The following is an 18,136-nucleotide window of genomic DNA, read 5'->3' as shown; positions in this document are numbered from 1 at the left end:
TACGAAGTCCGAATTAATATTTATTATCAGTTTTACGTGGAAGTCAGTATACTATTTTTACGGTCAACGAGCCTTCAAACAATGATAATGTTGGCTAGTCACGCGGGCCAGATACATCAAACATGATGCCCGATGGCATAAGTGTTTGAATGACGGTGATTCAGTGTTAAAAAAAAAATTGATTGCATCCCGATTTGTGTCACATTATTAACCACAACGTGGCATCGTATTTGTAGAATGTCTTCCCCGAGGTAAACCATTATTCGTGCATTTCATATTTTTAGCAACATTTAAATATTTGTTTCACTTTTACCTGCCAGAACACAAAAATATGTTACAAATTATCAAGTCATATCCAAGGCTTGAACGTTGCAAAGAACACAGAAATATGCGCAACAGCGTAATGGCAAAATTAGGGACGTTCGTTCCATTTTATGTAACGATACGAGCCCTGCGATTCTGTTGAAGAATCTCCGTGGGTAGTGTGCAGGAAACAAAAATAAATAAATAATCGGAAATTGTTTTTCTTTTGTTTCAACTGACAAACTGAGTGAAAATGTTTCAACAGCAGTCAGCCTTCATGCTGCAATGAACTACACGAGCCCCCGTATAACGGAACAAACTCCGGCATTTTTAATCTAAAACCCATTACAATAAAGACGACGACATAAACGTTAATGCTAATCAGTTACGAAATGATAGGAAATGACAGTATCAGCGTTACCACGATCATGAATGTTGCGGGTAGTTTACTACCAGTCTTGGAAGGCATATTTAAAATTTCTCCCGTCAAAGGGACACATCTCACCCGCTAGAAAAGAGGAGTATTTCGACTTATTCCTAAGAACGGAACCCCCCAGTCAAGTTGTGATTGTTGGCCAATTAGCATTTTATCTGTTTAATACCAAGCCCTGGAATATACTGTTCACAAGCAAATGACGGAATACTTAGGCATATTCAGTTGACAAGTTTAAGTCTAGTTTACGTAAACACTAAAGAATATACATAACATTAATCAACATAAATGATGACCTGAAACACGCCAGAAATAACAGTGAGGTTGCCATATTGACACTACCATTTAAGAAAGCATTTTATGTAGTCATCTTTGACATACTGCTTAGGAATATGCGCCAGCGGGAATTTCAGACAGTGCGCTGTACTTAGTTATTTGTGTAGCGCAGCAGATCCCCAGGGGTGTACAATTTTTTTTAAAATTACTATTGGCACAGATGGCAGAGAATCAGATCTAGCTCATACCGTGTGTTCCATTCAGTATCTTGTGCACGCAAAGAGTTCCCATGCTGCAGGAGCCAAGGCGTCTCTCGTAGTATATTTGCAAACCGCGATTAACTATAGGAGCAAACAGCGCATTACGACAGCACCCTATGCGTTATTCTGTGAGCCTTGCAATGCGGAGCCGTAACATGTGTAAGTAGGCTGTTTAGGTTCTTATATTGGTAACGCCGCCGCCACGTAGCGCTCTGATGAAAATCACTGGCTGTGCTGTGTACAGTCAGTGGCTGGTTAGCATTGTTGTCTGCCATTGTAGTGTTGGGCAGCGGCAGCTGGATGTGAACAGCGCGTAGCGTTGCGCAGTTGGAGGTGAGCCGCCAGCAGTGGTGGATGTGGGGAGAGAGATGGCTGAGTTTTGAAATTTGTAATACTGGATATTATGAACCGCTATATATATTATGACTATTAAGGTAAATACATTGTTTGTTCTCTATTAAAATCTTTCATTTGCTAACTATGCCTATCAGTAGTTAGTGCCTTCTGTAGTTTGAATCTTTTATTTAGCTGGCAGTAGTGGCGCTCGCTGTATTGCAGTAGTTCGAGTAACGAAGATTTTTGGTGAGGTAAGTGATTTGTGAAAGGTACAGGTTAATGTTAGTTAGGGCCATTCCTTTGTAGGGATTTCTGAAAGTCAGACTGCGTTGCGCTAAAAAATATTGTGTGTCAGTTTAAGCACAGTCTTGTATAAATTGTTCTAAGGGGACGTTTCACATGTAACGTCGGAGCTCGCCCGCATCAAGCATAAACTTACTTAACATATTATGATACAAAATTCCCCGTCATCTGCATTCACACTGTCTTAAAACTTTCTCACATTACAGCATTCATTAATAGCAGAACAATGATCTACATACTGGTATTTACTTTAGTCCACATTCATGCATAATTCAGACTACTAAAAGCATATACAAAACTTTAGAAATATAAACAAAAAAGCATTAAAGAAATAAACAGAACAGTTCACAAAAACATTCTCTTGACCTGCTTCTTGAATGTCTCTGTCGGCTAGTGTACTCTGTTGGATAAAAATTAGAACTACGTACTCGACTGAACCCGCTTCAGGCCATCTGTCACTGTGCATGCATGAGTCATTCTCCTGACACACAAACTTTAGACAGGAGCGATATAAGGCGCCACGCCTTACATTGTACCCCATTCCTTTTAGCTCTCTACACGCAGTCATTTTGGCAGCTGGACTGTTGGTAGCACATTGAAACTCACGAGTGATTCCTTCCACTGATTTTATACCATTTTCTTTTTTTTTAGAACAGCCCTCCACAATGCTCCTCGGTCCCTGTTAGTCAGTACATGAGGTCTGCCTAGTTTTTGTTTAACTTTGGTTGTTCCTTGGCGTTTCCTTCTCAAAAAATGGTTCAAATGGCTCTACGCACTACGGGACTTAACATCTGAGGTCAACCGTCCCGTAGACTTAGAACTACTGAAACGTAACTAACCTAAGGACATCAGACACAGCCATGCCCGAGGCAGGATTCGAACTTGCGACCGTAGCGGCCACGCGGTTCCGGACTGAAGCACCTAGAACCACTCGGCCACATCGGACGGCTGTTTCCTTCTCACAGTCACATAACCAATAGTCAACTTGGGTTGCTTTATAAGCATTGTAACGTCACTGATGAATTTGTTACTCACGTGACATCCATTGAAGAGTCCTTGTTCGAAGTTATAAGCTCTCCGACCGACCCATTCTGATTCTCCACTGAAGACAAAAACCACCGTGCATCCTTTTATACTGACAGCTCCGTTTCTCGTGACATCTAGGCGTCAACTCTGAATTACATAGAGGTTTTCTGACAGTTTTGATCAGATAACGTATAAGATCCATGGAAGTGTGAACGCGCACATAAATGAGTCTCTTGGTTTACCGTTTTCAACAATTTGCTATTTATTGATTTAACTGTTGAATTATTAGTAAGACTTTTTTGTAACTACGTGGTAATAAATTTAAATTAAATGTTGGCGAATGTTCACCGGACCACAATGTCATAAATAAAGCACACCTGTGGCAAGACGCAATCAATACTTTCACTGCGCGATAACAACGGTGAAGTCACCGATGACAGTGCCACTAAACCAGAGGTATTAAACACTGTTTTCCGAAACTCCTTCGCCAAAGGAGACGAATTAAATATTCCTGAATTCCAATCAAGAACAACTACCAATATGAGAAACATAGAAGTAGATATCATCGGTGTAGCAAAGCAGCTTAAATCACTTAATAAAGGCAAGGACTCCGGTCCAGATTGTATACCACTCAGGTTCCTTTCACAGTATGCTGATACAATAGCTCCACATTTAGCAATTATATACAACCACTCCCTCATAGAAAGATACGTACGTATTCAAGTCACAACAATATAAAAAAAATGAAAATAGGAGTAATCCGCTGAATTACAGCCCCATATCACCAATGTCAATTTGCGGTAGGGTTTTGGAACATATATACTGTATTCGAATATTATAAATTACGTCGAACGAAAGGATTATTGACACATAATCAGTACGGATTCAGAAAATACCGTTCTTGCGAAACACAACTAGCTATTTATACTCATGAGGTAATGAGTGCTATCGACAGGGGATGTCAAATTGATTCTGTGGTGTCACCGCCAGACACCACACTTGCTAGGTGGTAGCCTTTAAATCGGCCGCGGTCCGTTAGTATACGTCGGACCCGCGTGTCGCCACTATCAGTGATTGCAGACCGAGTGCCGCCACACGGCAGGTCTAGAGAGACTTCCTAGCACTCGCCCCAGTTGTACAACCGACTTTGCTAGCGATGGTTCACTGACAAAATACACTCTCATTTGCCGAGACGATAGTTAGCATAGCCTTCAGCTACGTCATTTGCTACGACCTAGCAAGGCGCCATGTTCAGTTACTATTGATATTGTAAATAATGTACAGACAAGAGCGACGTTCACCATTTATGGATTAAAGTTAAGTATTCCACCAGCTACGTCCCTTTTTCTAAATTCTAATTTCCTTGACCTGTTCCATGACCTCACGCCAGCCTGCGTGAGCTAAAACGCGAGCCTTTCGGCTTCCTCTAATAATACGGTGTTGGCTCTCCTGCCAAACCACAACATATTCCATATTTTTAGATTTCCAGAAGGCTTTCGACACCGTCCCCCACAAGTGTCTTCTAACCAAACTGTGTGCCTATGGAATATCGCCTCAGTTGTGCGACTGGATTCGTGATTTCCTGTCAGAAAGGTCACAGTTCGTAGAAGTAGACGGAAAGTCACCCCACCGAGCAAAACAAAAGTAATATCCGGCGTTCCGCGAGGAAGTCTTATAGGCCCTCTGTTGTTCCTGATCTATATTAACGGCATATGAGACAATCTGAGTAGCCGTCTTAGATTGTTTGCAGATGATGCTGTCATTTACCGTCTTGTAGAGTCATCGTATGACCAAAACGGATTCCAAAATGATTCAGATAAGATATCTATATGGTGCGAAAAGTGGCAATTGACCCTGAAAAAAGGAAAGTGTGAAGTTATTCACAGGAGTACCAAAAGAAATCTGCTAAATTTCGATTACGCGGTAAGTCACACAAATCTTAAGGCTCTAAATTCAACTAAATACTTAGGGATTACAATTACAAAAAACCTAAATTGGAACGAACACATAGATAATGTTGTGGGTAGATCAAACTAAAGACTGCGATTCATTGGCAGAACACTTAGAAGGTGCAACAGGTCTACTAAAGAGACTGCTTACACCACGCTTGTCCGCCCAGTTCTGGAGTATTGCTGTGCGGTGTGGGATCCGCATCAGGTGGGACAGACGGATGATATCGAAAAAGTTCAAAGAAGGGAATCTTATTTTGTATTATCGTGAAATAGGGAAGAAAGTGCCACAGACATGACACATGAATTGGGGTGGCAAATCATTAAAAGTAAGGTGTTTTTGTTTGTGACGGGATCTTCTCATTAAATTTCAATCACCAGTTTTCTGTTCCGATTGCGAAAACATTCTGTTGGCACCCACCTACATATGGAGAAATTATCATCACGATAAAATAAGAGAAATCAGAGCTCGCACAGAAAAATTTAAGTGCTCGTTTTTCCCCTGCTCCGTTCGAGAGTGGGACGGTAGAGAGATAGCTTGAAGGCGGTTCATTGAACCCTCTGCCAAGCAATTTATTGTGAATAGCAGAGCAATCTCGTAGATGTAGATAGAAGAGAGGAAAGTGTCATTATAACTTGTTAGTTTCTCCAGTTGATAACATGCGATTAGTGACGTTGAGTCGTCGCTCTGACGTGGACATGAAAAGCTGTAGAAAGTATTTCATCCTTTTCTGGTCGTAAATCATAGTGGCGAGCTTATTATTCAGTGTTTGTTTTTATCATATTCCAGAGTCACTAGCTCACTTGCAACATGGACCAGCCGCAATTGTGGGAGAATGTGGACATGTATCGGAGGTGCAAAGTCAATAAAGATGCTCGTGCTATGAAGGCCAAAAGATAAGTATCCATTAAGGATCCTTGTGGTTACTGATTCCTGTCTCAAGGTATATTACATCAAAACGGTAGCGTCACTCTGTTATAGGCTTATTTTGTCCGTTTCCGTACCGAGCGGATTGTCCAAGAAACTAATCAGAATCTCTATAAAGATACTGAAATGTCAAAACTGTAGGTGTCCAACTCATCCACTGAAAATTGTTACCATATTGTTATTAACTAATTAGGAGAAGCGTATATATCAGCATACTGTTCCTTACAAAACGGTCGGTATTTATTTTTATTTATTTACTAATTTAACCTGACAACTTCAGGGTATGAGACTGTTTCTTACATCTGATCAGGCATATTACAAATTTCAGATTACATTTATTATGATAAGCGTATTATAAGTAACATCTATTAGAGATCATTATATTTAGCAGTTATAGTAGCGCAGATAAAAACACACAGTTTCGATTCATTCATTGTAATTACGACGATAAATACAATTTAGCGTAAGGTATGTTTAAATGTCAAACGCTAGCATCAATTGATAAGGGTTGAAAAGAAAGGGAACGAGGAACGTGGTAATACATAATTAAAACAGATAAGGGGAAAGAAAGTAGCGTGACTCTCTAAGAAAGGAAGAGTGGTAGATGAGTCGCTTTGAGAAGATAGGAACATTTGCTTAACTTTTTTAAGAAGGGAAAAGTTGACCATGTATATTCATTTTTCGGGAACCTTTATGAGGGTGACAGAAGAACATCGAAAAATCAGAAGTGACGCGCTTATCAAAATGCGAGAAACACTTGAAGATAACTGTTGACAATCGGGAACTGGAAAATGTGAATCAGTTCAAGTACCTGGGAAATTGTATCACAAAGGATGCCCACTGCACCAACGAAATCAGAGCAAGAATTGCCATGGCCAAAGCTGCTTTCAACAAGAAGAGGACTCTGCTGACCAGCAAGTTTGGCATTGAGGAAAAAACTGATAAAGCGCTACATTTGGAACATTGCACTGTATGGAGCAGAGACATGGACCATGAGAAAGAAGGAGAAAAAGTACTTAGAGAGCTTTGAAATGTGGTGTTGGAGGAGAATGGGAAATCAAGTGGACAGATCGCATAAAAAATGACGATGTACTGCGAAGAGTAGGAGAGAAGAGAAGTATTCTGCGTACAATTCTTCAGAGAAAGGCCAACTGGATTGGATATGTACATAGACACGATGGACTCATACATGATGTCATCGAAGGGAAACTCAGAGGAAACGCAGGACGAGGAAGAAGAAGAATTCAACATCTGGATGACATGAAAGATGGAAGGAGATACAACAGACTGAAGAAAGGAGCTGAAGACAGGGAACAGTGGAATCAGAAATTCTTGGTACAAAGACGTGGACCTGCCACTAGGCAGAATACTACATAACAATAATAATAATACGAGGTGCATTCAAGTTCTAAGGCCTCCGATTTTTTTTCTCCAGACTGGAAAGAGATAGAAACATGAGCAACTGTTTTAAAATGAGGCCGCGTTCATTGTCAATACGTCCCAGAGATGGCAGCACCGTACGGCAGATGGAATTTTACCGCCAGCGGCGAGAATGAGAACTGTTTTAAATACTTAAAATGCCGACGTTTTCCTTACTTGAACAGCGCGCAATCATTCGTTTTCTGAATTTGCGTGGTGTGAAACCAATTGAAATTCATCGACAGTTGAAGGAGACATGTGGTGATGGAGTTACGGATGTGTCGAAAGTGCGTTCGTGGGTGCAACAGTTTAATGAAAGCAGAACATTGTGTGACAACAAACCGAAACAACCTTGGGCTCGCACAAGCTGGTCTCACGACATGATCGAGAAAGTGGAGAGGATTGTTTTGGGGGATCGCCGAATGACTGTTGAACAGATCGCCTCCAGAGTTGGCATTTCTGTGGGTTCTGTGCAAACAATCCTGCATGACGACCTGAAAATGCGAAAAGTGTCATCCAGGTGGGTGCCACGAATGCTGACGGACGACCACACGGCTGCCCGTGTGGAATGTGCCGAGCAATGTTGACGCGCAACGACAGCACGAATGGGACTTTCTTTTCGTCGGTTGTGACAATGGATGAGACGTGGATGCCATTTTTCAATCCAGAAACAAAGCGCCAGTCAACTCAATGGAAGCACACAGATTCACCGCCACCAAAAAAATTTCGGGTAACCGCCAGTGCTGAAAAAATGGTGGTGTCCATGTTCTAGGACAGAGAGGGCGTAATCCTTACCCATTGCATTCCAAAGGGCACTACGGTAACAGGTGCATTCTACGAAAATGTTTTTAAGAACAAATTCCTTCCTGCATTGCAACAAAAACGTCCGGGAAGGGCTGCGCGTGTGCTGTTTCACCAAGACAACGCACCCGCACATCGAGCTAACGTTACGCAACAGTTTCTTCGTGATAACAACTTTGAAGTGATTCCTCATGCTCCCTACTCACCTGACCTGGCTTCTCGTGACTTATGGCTTTTTCCAACAGTGAAAGACACTCTCCGTGACCGCATATTCACCAGCCGTGCTGCTATTGCCTCAGCGATTTTCCAGTGGTCAAAACAGACTCCTAAAGTAGCCTTCGCCGCTGCCATGGAATCATGGCGTCAGCGTTGTGAAAAATGTGTACATCTGCAGGGCGATTACGTCGAGAAGTAACGCCAGTTTCATCGATTTCGGGTGAGTAGTTAATTAGAAAAAAAAATCGGAGGCCTTAGAACTTGAATGCACCTCGTAAAACATAGTAACATGAATTTTCCAACACATATTATGTAGTAGTACACCAAAAGTGGATAAGACTTTTTTTTCGTGACCCTGTATTTGGTGTGTGTCAGGATTTAACGAAAAGCGAACTGCCCACACCGGAAGGCATTCCTCCAGCGTCAGTGCCCGTCCTAGCGGTCAGGCGTGCGAAGCCAGCCATTCGTTGCGTCGCGACTGTCGAGTGGTGGGAGAGCGCGAGGAAGACGTATTGCCGGCGGCTCAGCCGGCCGCACGATCCATCTCTGCTGCGCACAGTGGCTGGCTGCGACCCGGCCGCCTCCGTAATGCAAAAACACGGCGCTCTCTGGCTGCGCGGCGAGGAAGAAGGGGGCGCCGGAAAGTGGCGGGGAGGAGACGGAGAAGAGAAGCGCCAGCGGCGCAAAAGATAAATCGCCCGGAAAGGCTGTCACGCGGCTTGTTTGCAGAAGCGGCCAATAATAGAGAGAGAAAGACTGTCAATACTCCATCAGAGAAATTGTTCCCTGGGAGAGATTGTGTGCTGATACGGGCAGACAACGGCTCCCGAGCGGCGGTCGCACTCCCCGGAAATAAATAGTGGCAGCCCCGCCCTGCTGCGTCCGCTAGACACTGTGCGTTCGCGAGCTGTCCAACTTCTCGGCCCGAAGTTCCGTTTCCAGCGATCCACTGCATCGCCGCAAACTACCTCTCTCGCCGCTCATTTCCAACAAAATAATCTTCTGATCATCCACACAATTGTCACTTTGTACACAGAAATAAGGTACTTAACGTAAGTTTCTCCATAAAACATAACTTCTCGCTAGAAATGAATCAAAGGGCAGGAGCATATTGCCAGAGGTCTCCCAGTAGTGCGCTGACAACTGAACGTCACATGGCGTGAGGTCAGCGTGACTATAGTCCCAAAGGTGGTAGCCCTGCAACAAGAGGCAGTTGAACCACACGGAAAAAAAACTGCTGTTACGGTGCACAGTGATGATGTTCTTCATTACAACATGGCCCGGAGCTAATATCTGGATGGCTTCACATGGAGGAAAATCATCGGGATTCTGGAAGGAGGAAGAAGTGTAACGAATGTAGCATAGAAATTTGGTATTGCTCACAGCATTGTTTCTCGTGCGTGGGGAGCGCATCGACCCACAGGCACTGCTGCCTAGTGCAGAGAAGTCGGTCGACTGGTCGATTACGGTCAACTACACCAGCATATGACCGCTACATTATCCAACAAACAAGAAGGGACCTATTACGTCTGCCACAGACGGCCCCTGCCAGGCAGACTACACTCATCACACCCCTGTGTACCATATAACACACAAAAGCACCTGCAGGCGCAACCAAGAGGAAAACAATTCTTCAAAACAAACAGAACTTGCTAGAGACTAATGCGAACCTTTTTCTGCAGAGGTCGCCTCACAGATACAGGGAAAGTCTGAGTACTACGTCGGCTTTATAAGGCCAGCGCAGCACCAGTACAGTCAGTTCCTCGCTGAGCTAGGACCTCACTGAAGCTCTTGATGAATGGTCGTCTACAAGTTATTTGTTTTTGCGTATATATAGTGATTGTTCGAAAAATGTAGTTCAGCTTCAATAAAAGACATTATACTGAGTGTTCTACAATACTGAGTATACTCCAGGACCCATGTCAAACAGCGGGTCCAATGCCAACCACGTGTAACAAAACAGCAAGGCACGCAATCTCACGCTCCACAATGGCACAGCGACTGTGTTGGGGTGGTCTCTTTGCCCCATGGCCAGTACGTTGTGTACCGTTGACACCTGCTTTTGTGACTTTCGACGTACGCTTATGTGGCGAGAGACGGGAAAACGTAATTCACCAAGGAACATTGTCGAACATGACAGTCCAGGTGTTACAGTACGGGGAGATATAATGTTCCATGGGTGTTTTGACCTCCAAATCTTTGAACCCAGGACACTCGCCAGTCGGCATTATCGTGACATTGTACATTTCCTCCATGTGCCTATTTTTAGAGGCGTTTGGCCGTGACTTCAATTTTACTTATGACATTGTGCGACCATATCCAACAGCGCAAGTAATGGAAGTCTTAGAACGAGAGCATATTCGGCGAAAGGACTGGCCTGTCCGCTCCTCCAATTTGAAAAAAATGTGGGGTGTAGAGGGGAGGTGCATTGCACCACCTCCAAATGCACCAAGGACCAACCAGCTGCTGTCAAACACTCTGGTGCAGAAATGTAACGCCCTACCATTAGACCTATTCAGAAACATCGTGGTCAGAATGGGAGTACGTTAAAGAGCGTGCATTGCATTCCGTAGTGATCACACACTCACTAAGATCATTGTCCCGCCTTTCTTAATGTAAAGGGGCAATCATAAACCGCGGTGCACATAGGAGAAATTTTAGGTTTTAACAGATGGTTCAAAAAAAAAATTTCAAATGTGTGTGAAATCTTAAGGGACTTCACTGCTAAGGTCATCAGTCCCTAAGCTTACTCACTACTTAACCTAAATTATCCTAAGGACAAACACACACACCCATTCCCGAGGGAGGACTCGAACCTCCGCCGGGACCAGCCGCATAATCCCTTATTGCAGCGGCTTAGACCGCTCGGCTAATCCCGCGCGGCTTAACAGATGGTGGCCAAATTTCTACAAGGGAAGTCGATTCCTCATAGAGTCTCGAAAAACAGAACTGGACGTTCTTCAGTCGAAGACAGCATTCAGTGATTGTAGTTATTCAACATTCAGACATGTGACTGGTTTGATTTATGTACTGGACTCGCCAAGTTCACTCGCGAATGAAATATAAAATAACGAAAACTATGATGATTCTTCATAGTCCAGAGTACAACGAAAGTGTTCCAGCCAAAAGTGAGGAAATTGAAGACGTCTATAAGGTTCTGTAATACACCCCATACAAGTACGTGGGTGAGTCAAATGAAAACCTGAAATATTTTTTCCACATATTATTTATTGTGCAGAAGTGGTACAAAGCTGTATCACTTCTCAACATAATCTCCCCCATGCTCAACGCAAGTCCTCCAGCGCTTACAAAGTGCATAAATTCCTTTAGAAAAAAATTCTTTCGGTAGTCCGCGCAACCACTAATGCACCACGTGGCGTACCACTTCATCAGAACGGAACTTCTTTCCTCCCATTGCGTCTTTGAGTGGTCCAGACATATGGAAATCACTTGGGGCAAGGTCAAAAGAGTATGATGGATGAGGAAGGCACTCACAATGCAGGTCTGTGATTGTTGCAACTATTGTACGGGCAGTGTGAGGCCTTGCATTGTCATGTTGCAAAAGGACACCTGCTGACAGCAATCCACGCCGCTTTGATTTGATTGCAGGCCGTAGATGATTTTTTAGGAGATCTGTGTATGATGCACTGGTGACAGTGGTCCCTCTAGGCATGTAATGCTCCAAAATGACGACTTTTTCGTCCCTAAAGAGAGTCAGCATAACCTTCCCCGCTGATGGTTCTGTTCGAAATTTCTTTGGTTTCGGTGATGAGGAATGGCGCCATTCCTTGCTCGCTGTCTTCGCTGGAAGTGAACCCAGGTTTCGTCCCCAGTAACAAGTCTTGCAAGGAAGCCATCACCTTCTCGTTCAAAGAGCCGAAGAAGTTCTTCGGAAGCATCAACACGTCGTTCTCCCATTTCAGGAGTCAGCTGCCATGGCACCCGTCTTTCTGACGCTTTGTGAAACTGGAGCACATCATCCACAATGTGGTGTGCTGACCCATGACTAATCTGTAAACATGCTGCAATGTCATTCAGTGTCACTCGGCGGTTTTCCTTCACTATGGCTTCAACTACTCCAATTTTCTCTGGAGTCACAACTCGTTGTGCCTGACCTGGATGAGGAGCATCTTCCACTGAAGTCACACCACTCACGAACTTCCTACTCCATTCGTAGACTTGCTGCCGTGACAAACACGCATCACCGTACTGAACCTTCATTCGTCGATGAATTTCAATAGGTTTCACACCTTCACTACCCAAAAACCGAATAACAGAACGCTGTTCTTCCCTAGTGCAAGTCGCAAGTGGGGCGACCATCTTTATATTGATACTGCGACGGTATGTGTGCATCTGCACTATGCAGCCAGCTACAGGTCATTCTGTTTGTAGCACGCTTACCAACTTACAGGATAACGGCGCGAAATTTCGATTTGTTATTACAAATTTAAGGTTTTAATCTGACTCACCCTCGTATGTTCAGTATCATATATTTTCAACAGTACATGTTCAGCACAGACAAGAGAGAAAAACAGAGGTATAAAAATCTTTGACATCCTTCCATGGAAATAAAATGTCAAGCTGAGAAGAGTTTTTAAATCTAGATTAATATTATTTCTGTTGAGCAGCGCCCTCTATACTACAAACGAATTCTTGAATAGAAAAATGTAGTCAGTTAAAAAACTGTAAATGGCCAGCGTGTGCCCATGCAAGTATTCATATTTTAGTAGAGTCTGTAGTCTTTAGTTCAACTGACATGTTCCAGATCTTAACGTCTATACCGTACATCATCGAGCGAACACTGTACTAACTAACTGTCGTTCCAGTTTATAAAAGGTGTTGCAGAATGGATGGGCAGAACTGTTGACCTACAATAATGAGCCAAAACTTTATCATCACCCCCCATCGTGAGATTGAAGGTCGCCTCGAGGCGTTGCGTGCACGTGATCCTGCAAGGAAAGTATACACTGATTAGCCAGAACATCCTAATACCCGGTGCGCGCACCTTTGGTACGAAGCATCGTTGCATGGACGCAATGAGGTATCGGTAGGTAGCTGGAGGGAGATGGCACCACATCTCCACACACAAGTCATCTAATTCCCTTAAATTCCAGGCAAGGTCCAATGAGCTCTGACGCGTGCCGTCAAATCCCACATGTGTTTGATCGAGTTCAGAACTCGCCACCGGGTTCCTCGAACCACTCCATCACACACCTGGCCTTGTGATATCTTGTTGAAAAATGCCACTGCCGTCGGGAAACTTGATCGTCATGAAGGCGTGTGCGTTGGCTGCAACCAGTGTATGATACTCCTTTGCCATCATGGTGCCTTGTATGAGCTCCACTGGATCCATGAACGACCACGTGAACGTTCTCCAGACCATAATGAAGCTGCCACCAGCTTATCTCCGTCCCACAGTACAGGTGTCGAGGAGCTGTTCCCATGGAAGACGACGGATTAGCGTCCTCCCATCGGCTTGATGAAGAAGATGTCCAGATTCATCAGCCTGTGCGACGCTCCGCCACTGCGTCAACGTCCAGTGCTGATGGTCACGTGCCCATTTCAGTCGTAGTTGCCGAAGTCGAGGTGTTAACATTGGCACACGCATGGGTCGTCGGCTGCAGAGCCCAATATTTTGGAGTGTTTGATGCACTATGAGTTCAGAAAAACTTGTAATCTGCCCATAATTAAAGTCTGATCTGTAATGAGTAGTTTCCGCCCAATCCCACGACGCCATAAAAAGGTTTCGCCTTAGTTTTGCCATATGGTGAGGACACTCACCACAGCACTCCTCGAACACCCGACAAATCGTGCAGTTTCTGAAATGTTCGTGCCGAGCCTCCGTGCCATTACAATCTGCTCTCGGTCATAGATAACCCCCCCCCTTCCACATTCTACACACAGACAGCACGCTGACTGATACTATATGCGCAGTGCGTGTCTCTGACTAGCAGTCATTCCTCGCCAGGTGACCCTGTTATCGCCCGGACGAGTCTATATCGACAGTAGGTCGGTGGTCATAATGTTCTGGCTAATCAGCGAATAAGCTCAGCAGAGAAGAATAGGATATTATTTAGCGACGATACTCGCCGCAACTGGGGGAGTCCATTGGCATAAGGAAGTGCAGATTGTTATAGTACGGCGCCTGCGAACGGGCATCTTTGAAACGGCGCACGTGGTAGGCTCTTTGCGTTCTATTGTCGTGCACATCTATGGAAAGTGGCTAGGAGGCAGTGAAATCACTAGAATGGCCGTCACAAAATTTGACACTTCGCGGTCACACCCGCTCCCTGTAGTCTGCTGGCCTTAACAGCTGTGATTCGCCCGCTTCATAGCACCACACGCCCTCCGTTAGTGCAGGAGGTCAGCGCCGGCTGAGTGTTCTGTGCTCCCGTGCGATATCGTGTGCTGTCCTGCGGTTTCAGTCTTTCGTGGAACAGAGCACTGATGAGTAATTGGTAGTGAGCGAAATGCAAAAGCAAGGTCTACGTGTAGTGCTACTCCGGTCGGTAGACGTAAAGGCTGAAAACACTTCGAAAATCATTTGAAATTGTCGCATCGAACGTACTGATGATTTTTACTGATGTGATCACCAATGAAGAAGCCAGGAATAACGTACATCTTCCGCAAGTTCATAAAATGACAACAAAAAATGGTTCAAATGGCTCTGAGCACTATGGGACTTAACTTCTGAGGTCAACAATCCCCTAGGAGTTTGAACTACTTAAACCTAACTAACCTAAGGACATCACACTCATTCATGCCCGAGGCAGGATTCGAACCTGCGACCGTAGCAGTCGCGCGGTTCCATACTGTAGCGCGTAGAACCGCTCGGCCACTTCGGCCGGCAATGACAACAAAACCTTGTGGTATCTCCGAATAGACTGTATTCTGTATTAACAGTGCAGTAACATCGGCAGAATCTCCAGATGTGAGCACGTATTTCCATTTTCGAACAAAATAGGAAAATAAAGGAATTTCACAAAACGTTAGTGCACAGTTGTGTACTTCGACACTACGGAAGAGTAGAATATACGACAGCTGGAAAAATACAGAATAACCTGTTGTGGGTTGGCAGGAGAGCTAACACCGGGTATGAGAGGAAGCCGAATGGCACGCGTTTTAGCTCACGCAGGCTGCCGTGAGGTCTGGAACAGGACAAGGAAATTAGACTTCAGAGAAACGGACGTAGCTGTGGAATACTTAACTTCAATCCATCAATGATGAGCGTCGCTCCTGACTGTACATGATTCAGTATCAGTAGTAACTGGTAATGGCGCCTTGCTAGGTCGCAGCAAATGACGCAGCTGAAGGCCATGCTAAATATCGTCTCGGCAAATGAGAGCGTATTTTGTCAGTGAACCATCGCTAGCAAAGTCGGTTGTACAACTGGGGCGTGATTATTGCACGATGACGTCGAGCATAGGCGGTGGTCATATTAATGTGAGTGAACTGTGTATAATAGTTATCGTTATCTCAAAAATGGTAGCCAGTCAATAAATTTAAGTTTCATTTCAAATTCTGAGACCCAAATGACATAAACAAACCGGACTCTATTCGTCACAGTCTTCAACTTTTAAAATATTTTATGACAGTCTCATCAGAGTGGAAGAGTGCTCTGTAAGAAGCAGCCCCTTGCTGTTGAAAAGCTATGCAGGCTAATGCCGTAATCAGCTAGGCGGAGCAGTAAGTCGCTCGCGACGAATAAGAAGCGAGACGGGGCACGGGACGGGTCCTTGTGGCGCGCTCGCCTCGCAGAGGGCGGGCTTCTAATTAAGGAGGCTCGGCGTAGCGCCTGCAGAGCGCTCCGTGGCGAAATTAACCCGAGCCACGGCGCGGCGCAATGGATGTCCCGCACGGCCCGCGGGTTCCAATTAGCGCTCCGGCGAGGCCTACTCCGGCGCACAGTCGCCAGGTGTTTTCATCCAGCAGGCTTCGCAGGAGCTGCAACGGCCGACTAAGGACCAGCGCTCTGTAGTCGGTCCGAGCACGACAGCGCGCGGTACCAGCACGTGGCAAAAAGGAGACTAAGCTCCGAGTACACACTGTGTCCCAGTTCCGGTGGCACTGTGGCTATACAAAATAAAAGTCTAGGATTAAGTTCACAAAATCACTGTATTTATTTAAAATAGTTTCCCTATGTAAAATGCAGAGATGAAATTGTTTAAAAAGTGTTCTGAAGCAGCCACTGTAGTCCTTTTTTGGAACTGTACCGGAGTACAATTTTCCTCGATATCCTTAAATGCATCGTGACGGTGTCCTTTCATTGCCAGCTTCGATCTGGGGAACAATGAGAAGTCGGCTGAAGCCAAATCCGATCAATAAGGCAGGTGATCCAGTACTGCGGCCCGTTTGATGGCCAAAACCTTGTGCACGATCTTCGCTTTGATGGCTGGGGCGTTGTTGTGTAGAAGTGAGCAGGAACCTGCCTCTTCGTATTAGGGTCAGATTCGAAGAATTCTCGTCCACAAACACAAAACTTGATGCTGCCCCGCTGCACCACCTCCGTTTTCCGATGAGTGTCACTCACGTGCTGTTACATTTGCGGCCAGGACGCCGGCTGCGGCGATGCTAGCGCTTTGACCTCCTACATGGCTGTTGTTGGAACTTCAAGGATCGTAACACTGCAACTCGTCACATGATAGAATTGCGATTTGGAATTTCACACAAGCAGGCCTGGGTCTACTGTGCATGGCTGTGATAGTTCAGAGAGTGAACGTGAACCTTTCATCATCCCCCATTTCCTTCCAATAAACAACTATTTTACTTTAGTCGTCACTTTCTCCTTCTGTCTTGAGCATTTCGAACACTGATTTGCTAAGAACTCTCAACTGAGGGGAGGACGTTATGGTTATTACAAGTTTATGGTGAGTATGGAAACTTTTTGATCGCCCCTTATGATAATGAAGGGGTATTATAGTAATGAAAATGTTAGAAAGACACTGGGAACGTAAATGTGATCGTATGTAACTTTTGACAAGTTTGCGTTTTATACATTTTAACCACTTTCATCTTAAGTAGCGTTTGTAAGAACATATACAGGGTGAGTCACCTAACATTAGCGCTGGATATATTTCGTAAACCACATCAAATACTGACGAATCGATTCCACAGACCGAACGTGAGGAGAGGGGCTAGTGTAATTGGTTAATACAAACCATAAAAAAATGCACGGAAGTATGTTTTTTAACACAAACCTACGTTTTTTTTAAATGGAAACCCGTTAGTTTTGTTAACACATCTGAACATATAAACAAATACGTAATCAGTGCCGTTTGTTGCATTGTAAAATGTTAATTACATCCGGAGATATTGTAACCTAAAGTTGACGCTTGAGTACCACTCCTCCGCTGTTCGATCGTGTGTATCGGTGAACACCGAATTACGTAGGGATCCAAAGGGAACGGTGATGGACCTTAGGTACTGAAGAGACTGGAACAGCACATTACGTCCACATACTAACACCTTTTTATTGGTCTTTTTCACTGAAGCACATGTACATTACCATGAGGGCTGAGGTACACATATACGTGGTTTCCGTTTTCAATTACGGAGTGGAATAGAGTGTGTCCCGACATGTCAGGCCAATAGATGTTCAATGTCGTAGCCATCATTTGCTGCACACAATTGCAATCTCTGGCGTAATGAATGTCGTACACCCCGCAGTACATCTGGTGTAATGTCGCCGCAGGCTGCCACAATATGCTGTTTCATATCCTCTGGGGTTGTAGGCACATCACGGTACACATTCTCCTTTAACGTACACCACAGAAAGAAGTCCAGAGGTGTAAGATCAGGAGAACGGGCTGGCCAATTTATGCGTCCTCCACGTCCTATGAAACGCCCGTCGAACATCCTGTCAAGGGTCAGCCTAGTGTTAATTGCG

This window comes from Schistocerca cancellata, chromosome 7, assembly GCF_023864275.1.
Source record: "Schistocerca cancellata isolate TAMUIC-IGC-003103 chromosome 7, iqSchCanc2.1, whole genome shotgun sequence".
In the NCBI taxonomy this organism is placed as follows: Eukaryota; Metazoa; Arthropoda; class Insecta; order Orthoptera; family Acrididae; genus Schistocerca; species Schistocerca cancellata.
Note: the sequence above shows the minus strand (reverse complement) of the source record.